The sequence below is a fragment of the Phoca vitulina genome, unplaced genomic scaffold (genome assembly GCF_004348235.1).
Source record: "Phoca vitulina isolate PV1807 unplaced genomic scaffold, GSC_HSeal_1.0 scaffold15, whole genome shotgun sequence".
In the NCBI taxonomy this organism is placed as follows: domain Eukaryota; kingdom Metazoa; phylum Chordata; class Mammalia; order Carnivora; family Phocidae; genus Phoca; species Phoca vitulina.
Genome location: NW_022589718.1, coordinates 40,650,913 through 40,667,676, shown reverse-complemented (window position 1 = coordinate 40,667,676; position 16,764 = coordinate 40,650,913). Strand labels below are relative to the sequence as shown.

Below are 16,764 nucleotides of genomic sequence, written 5' to 3'. Positions count from 1 at the left end.
AAACAGCTCTCCAAAGATTGCACACTGGGGATGAGTGAATTTTCTGGGTCAAAGAACGCAGTGCACATCTGTTGTGCTTTGCAGGCTACTGGGTCCGGGCGGAATGGAAGCGTGACGGTCAACAGAGGGTGGCTGGGATGCCCTGAGAAGGCGGTGTCGGCATCGGGGAGGGTGGCTGCCTGCCCCAGAAGCTGGTCTGAACCCGCAGCCTGAGCCTGCTTCTGGCCAGAGGCGTACGGAGCTCTCCCGGAAGACAGCATGTGCGATCTGAGCAGCAGCTTCTCCTGGAACAGCCGCTGCGGCCCCTCGAGGACCATCTCTCCGACCGGGTGAAAAAGCAGGGGCGTCCTCAGGCCCATCAGCGTGAAACATCTGAGGAGACCACGCCGGGGCACTTACAGGAAAAGGGTGTCATTCTGCCTGGGAACGCGGAGGCAGTAAGAGCCTTGAGCACCCCCTGCGCCCTCCTGCCGCAGCTCGGAGCCCACCCGCCCCCTCCTCTGCGTAGAGGTGCTCGTTCCTCCAACACACCGTGTGACTCTGAGGGCTGATGAGGACCCTCTGGACGCCCCTGCTGCTCACAGCACAACGCGCGTGGAGACAGTTCTGCCACGGCGGCCGTCACGTGTGGATTCCTGGCCCCTGCACTTATACCACCTAGAGCCCCTGTGCGCCTGCCACGTCCTTCTGGGAGCTTCCACCGCCCATTGGCTTCCAGCCAGGAGCAGCATGCCAAAGGCCAGGGATATGTATTCATTTCTCTCCCGTTGCCTGGAACGTAGTGGGTGCTCAGTGAATGTTCCTGCGCTGAGAATACAGGCCTCCGGGGGGTTCAGAACGAGACCTGACCTCATCCTCGCTGCCAGGCCTCCTGAGGGGACCACCTGCCCGTCTTGAGTATGCGCTCCCTGAGATGGGACTGGGATGTCCCGACATCACTGCATCCACATGGCCCAGACTGGCGCAGTCCAAAGCGGGAGCCACCAGCCACATGCCGCCACTGAAAGTGGAATTCAAGAGAGTGAAAATGGACCAAGTCAGAAATTCAGTTCCTTGGCCATCTGGGCTGCATTTAGGTGCTCAGGAGCCAGGTGGCGGGCACCCTGCGCGGACACAGCACATGCCCGCCCCCGGGAGAGTTCCCACGGACATCCCTGGTCCACAGCAGAGCCGGACACCCAGAAGACACAGAGAACCAGGGGCGTGGATGACTGACCTGGCCCACGCCTCTCTCAAAACTGGCGCTGGAGCCCTTTCCAGGTTTCTGTACAGTAGGATGGAGGATCCAGCTACGGTGAAAGCCGCCAAAGCTAATGCATGTGTGCGGCATGGCCCCCGGGGGGGGGGGGGGGGGCGCGGGCTGTGCCTCAGAGGAGGAAACTGACGTCCACCCCGTCCCAGGCCCAAACTGCCAGCTCTTCAGATCTAGTCTCCACCTCTCTTTAAAATATGTACATTATACCACGGCCCCTTGAAAAACACTCTGGCTCCTTCACGAGCGATCTTCATCCAGCCGTCTACTGTGCCCTACTGTGCCCGTGTACATGATATGTCAGTCCCTTTGCGCCCTGACTGCGTCATCTTTTGGCGGCGAACAGTGTCAAATGAGTAGGAAGTCAACCCGGCAACCGCTGTGACGGATTGTGCGATCATCCAGCTGATGAAGATGTGAGTATTCTTGGGATCTGGAAGCATCCCCTTTGCGGTGTCATAGATACCGAAGCAGGCAGCTCGGTAGATGATGGTGCCCTGCACAGACACATTAAAGCCTTGGTACAGGCCCTTCATCCCATCAGATTTGTAGACCTTAACCAGGCAGTCACGGAGGCCTCTGAATCCCCTTTCAGCTCCAGCTTTGCCCACATCGGCTGCTAGCCGGGTACGGGCAAAATCAAGAGGATACACAAAACACAAGGACGTGGCCCCAGCGGCACCACCTGATGCCAGATTCCCAGCAAAGTAGCGCCAAAACTGGGTTCTCTTGTCCACGCCACCCAGGAAGATCTGCTTGTATTTATCTTTGAAGGCGAAGTTGAGAGCCTGGGTGGGGAAGCGTCTGATGACATTGGCCAGGTTACCGCGCCAGAAGGACAGGACTCCCTGCTCCTTGGGGATGCGAACCACACAGTCTATAATGCCCTTGTATTGCTTATCTGCGGTGATTTGCTTGTTGGCATGCATCCAGCAGCTTGACCCGCTCGATGGGCGCTACCGCCATCTTGGAGGTGGCCGTGGTCCAATGTTCTCAGAGTGCTGCTTTTGTGTTGGTCTTGTATGATGAAATCAAGTTCACATAAGTTATTCCCTAGTCTTCCCCCACCGTGCACAGGCATGTTGTATTATATAATGTATCTTGAGCATTCTTGACAGACCATTGGCTGTCTATTTATCAATGGCAACTATTCCACTGGTTGAAAACGGGAAGCAATGATATTCATCTGATCAGTTTTCTCTTAAAGCTATTTCCATGATGACGGGACTCAATTATATTTTTTATTTCAGTCACTCCTGATAAATTTGAAGAAATAAAAAATATCTGAAATATAAAAAAAAGTACATTATAAATTAATTCTATTTAGATTTCATTTAAAAATTCTAAACTTACAGGATTTCCCATTTGCTTAAAAATCAGTTTCATACCTTGGTGCAGACCCGTTTTTCCTGGCGTCCACTCAGTGAGGAGCCCCCACCTCGCTCACCTGGACCGATGGGACAGGTGAGCCCAAAGTCTGCATCTATACCGAGCAAACAGCTGGAAACCTGCCTTTCAGGAGGCTTACATATGGCCGGCTGGGCAGAAACAGGAGACGGGGGTGAAGCATACCCACGGGTATTTAATTCATACCTTAACCATGGATTAGACAGAAGCAATGGGCTTCAAATGTGTAATATATTGATGTATTTTCCCTCGAAGAAAGATGAAATATCTCAGTGTGGTCATTTCAGCAGCCAGATGTCCAAGGATGGTGGAGGGGGCTCTCGTCTTACCCTCAGAGCAAACGGAGCAGGTAACATCACTCCTGCACATTCAGACTTGGGTTGAGGAAGACAACCTCAAGTCCATCCCAGGTATTCTTAGGAGCTCCTCAAGAGCAGTGCAGATGCCACCTCCCTTGTGGGGCCCCGATGCTCTCAGACTGGACTGGGAGTCCTTGTCCTTTCTCTGTGTCAACACAACACTTTGATTTACCTCCATTTTTACCCCCATCGAGCTGCATGGGGCACAAGCTGATGCTGGGTCCTGGCTGTGAAGTGTGCAGTCTGGCTTCAGCAACACACCCAGGCAGCCACCGCTCTCTGCTGCTCGGCATCTCTTCCCCGGGGAGGCATGCTCTACCCGGCCAGGTGAGCACAGGTGGCTCAGAGTCATGGGAGAATTCCTGCACTCGGGCATGTGACTGTTTCGGACACTGGTGGGTGACCTAGCCAAGTCAAGTAACATTCTCCCTGCAAACGTACGAACACGAGGTCGATGGTGCTTCTTCCTCAGGGGATCCTGCTCTAAGGGATGAGCAGACGCTGTTTGCAGGAAGCTGTGTGCACCGGAGAACAGCAGGGTGACATCCACAGAGAGGCAGACACAAGAAGAGGGAGGAGAGGGTGGATGGAAGGTCAGGGAACAGGGGACAGAGGGTGGAGGGAGGGAGGACAGGTGGGGGACAGAAAGCAAACCATTTTTGACAAAATCGTTTAAACGCCTATATCCAGCCATAACTGCAGCTGGCCTCTCCCCCAGATCTTTGTGATGTGAGCCAACAAATTCCCTTTGGATTAAGCTAGTTTTTATTGCTACCAAAAGGTAATTGTTTAAAGTTGTCTGATGCAGAAAAAGCATTCGACAAAATACAGTATCTTTTCCTGATTAAAACTCTTCAGAGTGTAGGGATAGAGGGAACATACCTCAATATCATAAAAGCCATCTATGAAAAACCCACAGCGAATATCATTCTCAATGGGGAAAAACTGAGAGCTTTTCCCCTAAGGTCAGGAACAGGACAGGGATGCCCACTCTCACCACTATTGTTCAACAAAGTACTAGAAGTCCTAGCCTTAGCAATCAGACAACAAAAAGAAATAAAAGGCATTCAAATTGGCAAAGAAGAAGTCAAACTCTCACTCTTTGCAGATGACATGATACTTTATGTGGAGAACCCAAAAGACTCCACCCCCAAATTACTAGAACTCATCCAGCAATTCAGTAATGTGGCAGGATACAAAATCAATGCACAGAAATCAGTTGCTTTCTTATACACTAACAACATAACTGTAGAAACAGAAATTAGAGAATCGATTCCATTTACAATTGCACCAAAAACCATAAGATACCTTGGAATTAACCTAACCAAAGAGGTAAAGGATCTATACTCTAGGAACTACAAAACACTCATGAAAGAAATTGAGGAAGACACAAAGAGATGGAAAAACATTCCATGCTCATGGATCGGAAGAATAAACATTGTTAAAATGTCTATGCTCCCCAGAGCAATCTATACCTTCAATGCCATCCCGATCAAAATTCCAATGACATTTTTCAAAGTGCTGGAACAAACAATCCTAAAATTTGTATGGAATCAGAAAAGACCCCAAATCTCCAAGGAAATGTTGAAAAAGAAAACCAAAGATGGTGGCATCACAATGGCTGATTTCAAGCTATATTACAAAGCTGTGATCACCAAGACAGTATGGTACTGGCACAAAAACAGACATATAGACCAATGGAACAGAATAGAGAGCCCAGATATGGACCCTCAACTCTATGGTCAAATAATCTTTGACAAAGCAGGAAAAATTATGCAATGGAAAAAAGACAGTCTCTTCAATAAATGGTGTTGGGAAAATTGGACAGCCACATGCAGAAGAATGAAACTCGACCATTCTCTAACACCACACACAAAGATAAACTCAAAGTGGATGAAAGACCTCAATGTGAGACAGGAATCCATCAAAATCCTAGAGGAGAACATAGGCAGTAACCTTTTTGACATCACCCACAGCAACTTCTTTCAAGATACATCTCCAAAAGCTAGTGGAACAAAAGCAAAAATGAACTTTTGGGACTTCATCAAGATAAAAAGCTTCTGCACAGCAAAGGAAACAGTCAACACAACAAAGAGGCAACCCACAGAATGGGAGAAGATATTTGCAAATGACACTACAGACAAAGCGATGATTTCGGATCTATAAAGAACTTTTCAAACTCAACACCCAAAAAACAAATAATCCAATCAAGAAATGGGCAGAAGACATGAGTAAACATTTCTCCAAAGAAGACATACAAATGGCCAACAGACATGTAAGGAACTGCTCCATGTCACTTGGCATCAGGGAAATACAAATCAAAACCACAATGAGATACCAACTCACACCAGTCAGAATGGCAAAAATTAAGAAGACAGGGAACAACAAATGTTGGCGAGGATGCAGAGAAAGGGGAACCCTCCTATACTGTTGGTGGGAATGCAAGCTGGTGCAGCCACTTTGGAAAACAGTATGGAGGTGCCTCAAGATATTAAAAATAGAACTACCCTACCACCCAACAATTGCACTACTGGGTATTTGCCCCAAAGATACAGATGTAGTGAAAAGAAGGGGCACCTGCCCCCCAATGTTCATAGCAGCAATGTCCACAATAGCCAAACTGTGGAAAGAGCTGAGATGCCCTTCAACAGATGAATGGATAAAGAAGATGTGGTCCATATATACAATGGAATATTACTCAGCCATCAGAAAGGATGAATACCCAACTTTTACATCAACATGGATGAGACTGGAGGAGATTATGCTAAGTGAAATAAGTCAAGCAGAGAAAGTCAATTATCATATGGTTTCACTTATTTGTGGAACATAAGGAATAGCACGGAGGACCACAGGGGAAGGGAGGGAAAACTGAATGGGAAGAAATCAGAGAGGGAGACAAACCATGAGAGACTCTGGACTCTGGGAAACAAACTGAGGGTTTCAGAAGGGAGGGGGGTGGAGGATGGGGTCACCGGGTGATGGGTAGTAAGAGGGCACATGATGTGATGAGCACTGGGTGTTATAGGCAAATGATGAATCGTTGAACACTACATCAAAAACTAATGATGTACTATATGCTAGCTAACTGAATATAATAATAATAGATAAATTTTAAAAAGAATAAAAATAAAGCCACAGGGAAAAAAAAGAATAAAAAACTATATAAAGTTGTCTGATACACACTCCTCCTATTAAGCTCCCTCTGGACCTACTCACCACGTGTCTAGAGCCTTCCCCTGCCTCCAGGCACCTCAAACCCACGTCCTTCCTAGGGTCTGTGCTCCAGACTGCCCCTTCCCTGTAAAAGTTGTCTTCTTGTAGGACGACGCAGGGGCAGGGGCTTTCTGCAATGACAGTGCCTTGCTTGTCACCTGCAACTCCACTCTTCCTGCCCTTGCCTTGAGCCCATCTTTTCCCTGACCTGACCTCCGCGCTAACTGCCCCTTAGAAGCCGGCACCCTCCTTGGTGGACCCCGGGGGCTGCTCCCCGGCTCCCGCAGAACGAGCTCACCGGTGACCCGCAGGGCGCCGTGTGACACCCTCTGCCCTGCGTGTGCCTCCGGAGATGGTGCTGACACGTCTCCATCTCTCAGGGCTTTCACGCGAGCAGACCCACACAGGCCTTCTCCGCACACCTGTCTCCCTGTGTGTCCCGCGAGGAGAGCCTCTGCCCTCCCATCAGCCCCGACGCCCCGTCCTTCACTCTGTTCATGAATTCCCAAACCCTACTGGTTCCGTCACCCACGGTCTCTGACTTTCCCGCATCTCTTCTCCTGCTCGGCCGGCCCCACCCCAGGCCTCACCTGTCCCTCACTGGTTCTCCCACTGCTGCGATGTCTCTTGTCTGTGGAGTGGTTTAATCTCCACACTGTTCACGCACATCCCCAGCATTTGTCTGTCCACTCGGGCGGTGCAGCAGAAAACCAAGACTGGGCGGCTTGTACATAGCAGAGTGGAAGGGGCTGGGGTCAGTGAGGGCCTGGTGCCCAGGGGGCATCTTCCCTGGACCTTCACATGGAGAAGGGGCTGGGGGCTCCCTGGGGTCCCTTTACAAGGGCTCTGATCTGACCACTGGGCTCCAGCCTCATGACCTCACCTCCTCCCCAAGGCCCGCTCCACTCCATCACCGCAGCATGGGACTTTGGGGGGACAAATCAGCAGCTCATGGCAATGTGTTGGAGAGCCTCCATTTCTTTCTCAGTAGCATCCAGACTCTGTCGTGTGGTCTGCACAGCATCCCTGGATGTTTCTCAGCCTGTGGCCATGAGGCTGAAGGGTTTTCCGTCTTTGCCATTGTCTGGAGGCATCTCCACTGAGCTGTGCGACCGGGGATGGTTGGCTAGCTTTTCTGGGCCTCTCTTCCTCAGCCATAAAATGAGAGTCTGGGAAAGGAGCCTCGCCGATTTGCCCGCTGAGCATCCTTCTGATGCACGAATGTCACCTAAAACATCAATGGAGGTGCCTGTTCTGGGAGGGGAAGGAAACAGCAGAGCAGGGGGTGGTCGCCTCCCACCCAGCCTTCCCAGCGCCCCGCGCGGAGGACAGCGAGTTCTCAGACACAAAGGCGTTCAGCGGAAGCAGCAACAGGTGAAGCGAAAAGCCCGGAGAACCGGTCGCATAAAGAGAAAAGCTGACTCGAGTTGGGAAAAGCAGGGAACCGTCAGGACATGCAGAGCTCTTTACCAAGCTGCTTCCTGGGATGGTTTCCAAAAACGTTTGACTTTTTCCCTTAATGAAGCAATCGTATTGAGAGGGCTTCACTTTGTTTGGATTTTGACCCATAATATCTCCCTAAATAAATCAGAATAGTGGAATCAGATACATTGCCGACAAGTCATATGTAAATACCCAGCTTTAAAATTTGCCATGAGCGGAAAGCACTCAGCTGGGCCCACGTCCGTGTGGATGCCCCCTCCAGGCAGGCTTCCCAGAGCCGCGCACACGGTTACGTGAGGAGTGCTTCCTCTCCATACCCCGTCCCAGGTGTGTGGTGGGCACACGTGAGGAGTGCTTCCTCTCCATACCCTGTCCTAGGTGTGTGGTGGGCACACGCTTGTGTGTAGGAGTGTGTGTAGGAGTGCGTGGGCTCACGGATGTGGGTGAGAAGGGACGAGCTCCTGGGAGCAGAGAGTAGACGGCGGGGGCCCTGGGGTGGGACGGGCTGTGTTGGCCCCACTTCCAGCTCTGGGATGCAACGCGCAGGCGGTGTAGTGAACAGTCCCGGGCTGCTCATGCATTTGCTCTGAGCGTGGGTCCGCAGTGTTCTCACCACCAAACCATAACCAAGGTAACGGTGTGTCCCTGAGCTTGCCAGGTGGTCACTTCAGCGTGCAGCATGCACATACTCAAACCTCACACCACACGCCCAGAATATACTCTATGCCCGTTGATCATACTTTGGGGCACCCGGGTGGCTCAGTCGTTGATCGTCTGCCTTCGGCTCAGGTCATGATCCCAGGGTCCTGGGATCGAGCCCCATGTCCGGCTCCCTGCTCGGTGGGGAGTCTGCTTCTCCCTCTCCCTCCGCTGCTCCCCCTGCTTGTGCTCGCTCTCTCTCTCTTTCATATAAATCTTTTAAAAAAAAAACATACCTCAAGGAAGCTGGGGGAAAACCTTACAAAACAGTGAGTTTTGTCATCATTAGCTTACTCTGCTCGGGGAGGGGGACTGACTAAGGGCTCTGGCGGGGAGGAGGGTGAGGAGGCTGCAGGGGGAGGCCCCAGGTGTCAGCAGGGAAAGGAGAAGCATTGGGCTTCCTGCCCCGCCCATTCACCTCCCTCCACAGGTGCTGTTGTTAACACTGCAAAATCAGTCCCCAAGTGGTTTTCTCCATAACTGAGGTGTCAGTTTCGTGTTACATTTCACTCCTGAAATGCACCCAGGAGATCTCTTCTTATTTAGGAGGAGCACATCCTCGAGAATACTGTTCAAGGTGAAACCCTCTGAAAACATGGACAGAGGTCGCAGGACCCCGCACAGCCCCATGGCTCTGGGACCCCAGAGAGCCGCCCCCTCCCGGCTGACAGTTACTGATCCCCGGGGTCTGTGGGTCGAGCTTCCACACACACTCCAGTCCCCTGGGGCGCCACTGATCAAGTGACCCATCACAGCGACTGTGCAGGAAAACCCTTAACAAACACCTTCACACGGCACTTGGTTTGAACCTCTCCCCAGGGCTTTAGTGACCCCTCGGGTTAGGGTTTCTCACCAGCCGCCTGCCTCATCCATTGTCCTTTCGCCATCAAGGCGCTGCGTCTGGAAGGGAGAGCCCTCAGGACGGCCGTCCGCGCAGTGCAGGCCAGCTCGCACCTGAACGCCGGGCCTGCCAGCCACGCGGGGTTCGGCCTCCCCCGCACCCCACCGTGAGGATGGAGGCTCCCTCGGCCCCTCCTTGCACACCGCCGGAGACGGGCCACATGCACACGGACGCACGTGCGTAACCAAGGCCAGCCAGCCTTCCCCGGAGAGAGAAAGGACTGTCCCTGTCCTCTCCCTGACCTCGCTGAGCCCCGGGGGCCCCTGGCAGTTCCCGGCATTCCTGTGACCAGTCCCTCTACGGAGCCGTCTGAACAGATTGGCTGGCATGCGGTCGGCCACCTAGACCCCGCGCGGGACATCCACGCGGCCTTGCAGGAAGAGTCCGAGGGACTTTGCAGACTCAGCTGCTTGTGCTCGCAGCTCCGTAGCCGCTCGTCCAGGGGCCTCCCCGGGAAGGTCCTGCATAGAGAGCAGGTGTCAGGGAAGGTCCTGCAGTGAGAGCAGGTGTCAGGGAAGGTCCTGCACAGAGCGGGAAGGTCCTGCAGTGAGAGCAGGTGTCAGGGAAGGTCCTGCACAGAGCGGGAAGGTCCTGCAGTGAGAGCAGGTGTCAGGTGCGAGCTTCCCGTCCAAGGCTCAGCGCTTGCACCGGGGAAGCAAAGGCCCAGGAGGCCAGGCCCCCACCTCCGTCCAGGTCCGCGCGCCGCGTGGCGGTGGATCGTCCGTCCCTCCCCTGCGCGCCGCGTGGCGGCGGACCGCGGGTCTAGTTCCCGGGCTTCCGGCTCCCACGGCAAATTTGTCCACACGAGGGCTTGCCATCAGAGAGAACGTGTCTGGAGGCAGCACGCTGAGACCCTCAGGGTGCAAACCCCGCCTGCCGGTGGGGTAGGGCCCGGGGAGCCAGCCCTCCGCTGCAGAACACCGCGAGTGTCCAGGGCCCCGAGGCGTGCGAGCTGCGCTGAGCGGCCGCCAGGCCAGGCTGTGACCGTGGAAGCCCCCGGCCGCTGCCCGGCGCCGGCAGGTGGGCTCTTCCGCGCGCAGCCCGAGTCGAGCGGGTCACAGCCTCCCACGGCCTCGGGCCTCCGCGCGGAGGGCAGTATCCTCACTGGCTGCGTCCAGAGCCGCCCGGGCACTGCCACGAAAACGCGGGCCGGGCGGGAAGACCGCAGGTGCTCAGGACCCGGGTCTGCGCGCACAGCAGCTTGAAACCAGGCGGGCTTTTCAAGCTGCTTGCGGTGAACACGTGCAGCGTTTTCCGTCCTGGCAGTTTGTACCGACCACGGCGGTCCCCGGGTACACCACCCGCCGCTCCATCACCGCACGGCAGACACTTTCCCAGCGACGAACGGAAAAGACCTTTCTTAGAAACTGTCAACGCGCGGCACGGGAGTGCTGAGCGCAGCACCATTGCGTCCGGGGAACTAGGGGAACCTGTCCTGCGTCACTGAGCCCCCACCCCACCCCCTACCATTGCGTCTGGCAGCCGCCAGTCTGTTCTCTACCCACTAGCTGGGGTTTATGTGTAGATTCGGCATGTAAGTGAGATCATATGGTATTTGTCCTCTGACTGACTTCACTTCGCACGATGTCATTCTCTCTGGCTGAGTGCTATTCCCTTCTGTATGTGCACCACACCTTGACCCCTTTGGCTGTCCACAGAAGGGGATGCTTCCAAACCTTGGTATTGCAGAGAATGCTGCTATAAACATAGGGGGGCCCATACCTTCTCAAATTCGTGTTTTTGTTTTTTTAAACATTTTATTTTTTTATTTGACAGAGAGAGGGAGAGCACAAGCAGGGGGAGAGGCAGAGGGAGAGGGAGAAGCAGGCTCCCTGCAGCGCAGGGAGCCTGATGTGGCCTGGATCCCAGGACCCTGGGAGCATGACCTGAGTCAAAGGCGGTGGCTCAACCAACTGAGCCACCCAGGCGCCCTCAAATTCATGTCTTTGTTTTCTTTGGGGAAATGCCCACTGGTGGAATTGCTGGGTCGTCCGGTAGCTCTATTTTTAACGTCTTGAGGAACCTCCATACTGTTTTCCAGAGTGGCTGCACCAGCTTGCATTCCCACCAACAGTGTAGGAGGGTTCCCCTTTCTCCGCATCCTCACCAACATCTTTTGTTTCCTGAATGGTTCATTTTAGCGATTCTGACAGGTGTGTGGTGGTATCTCATGGGTTTTGATTTGTATTTCCCTGATGATAAGGGGTGTCGAGCATCTTTTCATATCTATTGTCCATGTGTTCTTTGGAGAAATGTCTGTTCAGATCCTCTGCCTGTGTTTAAATCAGATTGTTTTTTGCTCTTGAGTTGTAGGAGTTGTTTGTACTTTGCATATTAGCCCCTCACTGGATAGATCATTTGCAAATATTTTCTCCCATTGGGTAGGTTGGCTTTTCATTTTGTTGATGGTTTCCTTTGTTGGGCAAAAGCTTTTTATTTTGGTGTAGTCCCAATAGTTTATTTTTGCTTTTGTTTCCTTTGCTTTTGGTGTCAAACCTAAGTTTGTTCTTTATGGAGCCGGCAGGAAATACAGTTCTGTAATCATAATCAGATAATGCATGCAAACGTTTAGCTTCTTTCTACTTACAAAGGGCGATTTGGTGCCTATTCATGCAGCATAATTCTAGGCATTCATGCTGAGTGTTCTTTGTGTGCTGATGGTTTTATCCCAGCCTGCATTTATGATGACCACAGTTAAAATCATCACAGCATGTTTTTGTATAATTATGGCTGCATATTTGAAGTTTGAATAAAGTCTGTGTGTTTATCAGACATACCAGCGAGACCCGGTTTTGGCCCCAGAGCACTTATAATCTCTCAGTCTCATTCTAAAAAGCTGTATTTTCTAAACGAAGCGAAATAAGAGTCCATTTGGGGTTCTCGATCTGGCAGAAGTTTGCTGCTGTCGTGGAAATGGCTGTCTTCTGGTTTAGGGGCAGGTGGGAGTGTGTCTGGGCTTGCTGGTCCAAGCGACCCCCCATGAGCACATGTGCACTGAGTGCTTAGTGCTCGGGAAAAGCAGACCACATCTTGACCTGCTCCAGTCTGAGGAGGATCATTCGACGTTGCTTACATCTTGCTGACTTCCTGCCTTCTCTTTGCTGTTTGACCTCTAATGCAGAATTGGTGATAATTATTTGCAATTACCTATTTCTTAAACACACATAATAGTTTAAATTGCAAATGTCTGCTTCTGGGAATCCACTTTCTAAGTACAATTGTATATGTTATTGTCACTTTAATCTTGGATTTATCAAGCTGGAAAGAAATCACACTTCATTTAGTCTTAAATTGTTTTTTTTAATCACTTACCACTAAATTCTCTTGACTTCCCTTGCTTGAAGGGTTAGGAACAGGTCAGGAGAGGGGAAGGGGAGGGGGGGCAGTGCTGATGCTGAAGGCAAGGTGGCCAGCCTGTGACCGCATGTCTCCAGGAAAACATGGTCCCGGCACATTGCCTCCCCATAAATTAAAATTCTGCGAATTTTAGAATTTGAGGGACCTAGAGGTCATCTGCGTTGAATCCCAACCTCCTGCATGTTACAGATGAGAAAAACAGAATAGAGGTTAGTGTCTGGAGGAAGGCGTTCAGCCGCTGGGAGGCCAGACAGGAGCGGGGGCTACCTCCCCACACCTGCCCTTTAGCACTTCTCATGCTCAGGCGCCGCATCCGATGTATGATTACATAGCAACCCATCGTAGGTGCATCCTGGGTCATTCACCACAAGAGCTAATGGTCTTTAGTTTGTGACTGAGTCATTTTAAGTAAAAGTGCTAGTCTATACCAGTATTAAATTTGAAAATAAGTACTTCAAAAACAATCTTATTCATCAAAAGAAAGAAAAATGGGGTGTCAGTTAGGCATCTGCCTTCGGCTCAGGCCTCGATCCCAGGGTCCTGAGCTCGAGCCCCGCATCAGGCTCCCTGCTCCTCGGGAAGTCTGCTTCTCCCTCTCCCTCTGCCGCTCCCCCTGCTTGTGCTTTCTCTCTGACAAATACCTGCATGCATGCCAGTCCAGTCTTCATGCTACATTTCCTGGACTCCCTTCCCACGGCCCCTGAGCCGACTTAGGGTCAACCAAGTAGATGGGCTCACCGGAGTCTCCACTGGGAACCAAGTGAGGTGTGGAGTGCTAGGGAGGGAGGCACTGATTGCTGGAGTGGACCTTGTAAGCCACGGTGTGGTTCTGGAGATGGAGGAAGAGGTCCCTTTCCAGTCCTAGCAGCTGGTTCCTCATTGCATTGGGAACAACACCTCCGTTAGCCCCCCCAGTCCTGTGCTGTGGCTTTGGGAATTACCCCTGGAGGCTCAGTAGAGTCTGAATCTTCATCCTTTCCACAGTTTTATTAGCGTATTAATAATCTTTTAGGCGGCCTTTCCACCTAAATAAGTGAAGTTCGATCCCGTTCTCTACAACTAGACTCTCAAAATACTGTAATTCAGACTAAAATGGCATTTTCCTGGAGTGCAGCTGGGGGACCGAGGATGGGACAGATAAATTAGAGCTGGATTTTGTACCACCCTGAATGCCAGGGAAGAGGTTTGGGGAGAACGGAAGCTGTGGGATTGGGTGAGCAGCAGGCAGAGGTGGTTTAGCGCGCGGTCAGGTGCGGGGAGGGAGGAGGGGGAGGGCAGCGGGACCAGAGCTGAGCGCAGGGTCTGGGCTCAGTGCTAGGGAGCAGTTAGGCCAGATGGCACTTCGCATGCCCGTGACCTCGGTTACAGCCGGACGATGCCGCAGCTCTAACCAACAGGCTACCATCTAAAGAGCAGGATTTCCTAATGCCAAGGCCATTAAAGAAACCCAGAACTCTTTCCATCAAAATCAGCTCTAGTTGTGTTACTGCGATCCAAGGAGGCAGATGGAAACCTCTAGAATGCACAAAGAACAGCTTTTCTCCTCTAGGATCTCTGGTTAGCAGAGCAAGTCGCCAGTGGGCTACTTAGAAGCCACCTTGGAGTGAACAGACTGGGAGTGCGTTTCTGCGTCCGGCCAGCCACGTTCTGAGCGCTGTCGGGGCTGCGGCCGCGGACCCCACACGGAGGGCCGCACAACACCCCCATCTACGAGCTCGGAACACAGTTGCCTCCAGACACAGACCCGCCTCCACCGCCCCTGCAGCAGACAGACCCTGGTTTTCAGAAGCACCCCGCGACTGGCCGGGGCTCCTGTCCCCTGTGTGTCACGTGGGGCGCCCCGCGACCCGGCCCGGGCTCCTGTCCGCTGTGTGTCACGTGGGGCACCCCGTGACCCCGCCCGGGCTCCTGTCTGCTGTGTGTCACGTGGGGCACCCCGCGACCCCGCCCGGGCTCCTGTCCGCTGTGTGTCACGTGGGGCACCCCGCCACCCGACGGGGCTCCTCTCCGTTGTGTGTTATGTAGACAAAAGTACCTTTCATTGATGTGTAACCTTCCGACTCACATTTCTATAATATGTATGTTTTCTGTCAATTAAGTTATTGTCAATCTTGTCGTGGGTGTGCTAGCAGAGAGTTTGTTCCCCGACGCATGCCCTCTGCACTGTGCACACAGGGGGGTGTTCGGGTCAGCGGGAGTTGGGGGCTGAGGGATAAAGCAGGGAGCAAGAATGTATTCCTAAACTGGTGGCCTGAGAACCTGCTGGAAATGAGCATCTACACAAATGAAAAGCCGAGGTTCTGGACTCGGACAGCGGCTGGGGCGACCCTTCTGACCTGTCACGGGCCACAGCTTACACACTTGGAGACCTCGACCTGTAGGTAAGAGTTAGCTTTCCAAATGCCCGAAGGCTCAGAGCCTCCGGAGCCCACGGTGTGGGTGAGGGTTCCCACCGTGCTGGCAGGTCTGAGCAAGGGGTTTTCAGGGGAATGTCTGTAAGTGGATTTTTAAATAATATCTAAGTGGAGATACACAGTTGAGAGGTAAATAAAAGTCGAAAAAGAGGTGTTGACTAGAGAGACAGGAGAAAAGTTCTAGTCACAAAGATTTTTAGCTGAAGTCGTAGGAGTAGGCATTTTTCTAAAGCAAAAAACTAATGAAATTTCAAGGCTGAACATTTTACACTGAAAAATAAAATTAGTAAAGATAGAAGTTGGCACCACTAAATAAGAGAAAGACAACTACATGGAAACACCAGAGCATGTATTTTCACTATTTAATAAAAAACCTATTTTGAACATCTAATATATATCTGATACTGCTAGATGTTGAGACAGTGAGGAAGAATGATCAGATTTCCTGTTAAACATGGTAGATTGAACAGAAGCAGTTACGTATGTATCCTTCAAAACCTCTCTAAAATTAAAGCACGATTTCCGAAAAATATAGCCTATAAAAATAAAAGTGACTCAGCACCAGCAGCAGACTTGGAAGCTGGCAAGTAGATGGGAGGATGGTAATGGAATTATTAGCGGACCGGACAGAGCTGGTACGTAAGCATCGGGAGCCCAGTGCAGCGGAGACACGGCAGGACACCCTGAGGATGGACGCAGGACAGACGGGGCCAGCTCCCATAGGAGCAAGTGGGGGTCCAGCACACAGCCGACGTGCAGAAGGCTGTCCCACCCAGGGCAGCGGCAGACCCAGGCTCTCTCCGAATCAGGGGTCCCAGCGGGATGAATGGCAGGGCATCTGTTTAGCAGGATGTTAAAACAGAGCCGCGGCCATGACCTTGCTGCAAGCCTTCTTTGCAAACTAGACGTCCAGAACCAGTAATAGGACTTGTAGCCACGCACCCGTAGGGAGGATTAAATCATCAGCAGTGGGACCTTTTTCAAGGCCTCTTTGGGGAGACATAAACGGTGTTACACCTTATAAGTACATCATACCTACTGAGGGCAATTTTAAGGAAATGACTGAGCAGCTCAAGAGTCCCTGGGAGTTGGGGTCCGGAGACTGATGAGTGAAACATGCCTGCAACATCTAAAGCTATGGGTAATGCAGAGAGTGGAGCAGAGCAGGAGAAAATATGTAAAAATCAAAATTAGGAAAGAGTTGTCTCTCCACCAGTAGCGGAGCCGAGGACTGGCCTCCTGAAGTGGGGAGGGGCTCCCGCAGGAATGCTGGCCCCAAAGATGGAGGTGCAGGTGCTGTCCCAGCCGCCGGGACTATCCCAGCGGCCAGGACTCAGCCCTTCGTGACGGTCCGCTCTAAGGCCTGCCTGCCCAGAGCACCCAGAGTCTGGAGCACCCACCCAGTAAGGGACATTTGCCTTCTCCCTCCCTCCCTCTCATCTCTCCCAGCCTGGGTGGTCAGCGTAGCTACAGTTGCTGGGAAAGTGAGCACAGGAAACGAGATGCCGCTGTGCGCCTGCCCCGCCATGGGCCTTGGCAGGGACAGTGATAAATCCTCAATTTAAGTCAAAATCAGAATTGTATTTTTATAAAGAAGTGGATAATTTCCATCACTGAACTGATACCATGCATGTGACCTAAAGTGACAGAAGAACTTGTTTAGCTTAAAAGGGAGCAGAAAAGTCCTAGGCCTGTTTTTTATCCAAGAAAGAGAAGCTC

At 52.1% G+C, this 16,764-nt stretch overlaps 1 pseudogene; it reads right to left on the bottom strand.

Moving 5' to 3' along the window:
• Positions 1-1,425: 1,425 nt before the first annotated feature.
• Positions 1,426-3,196, bottom strand: LOC116637742 (annotated as a pseudogene).
• Between the last annotated feature and the right edge of the window lie 13,568 nt (positions 3,197-16,764).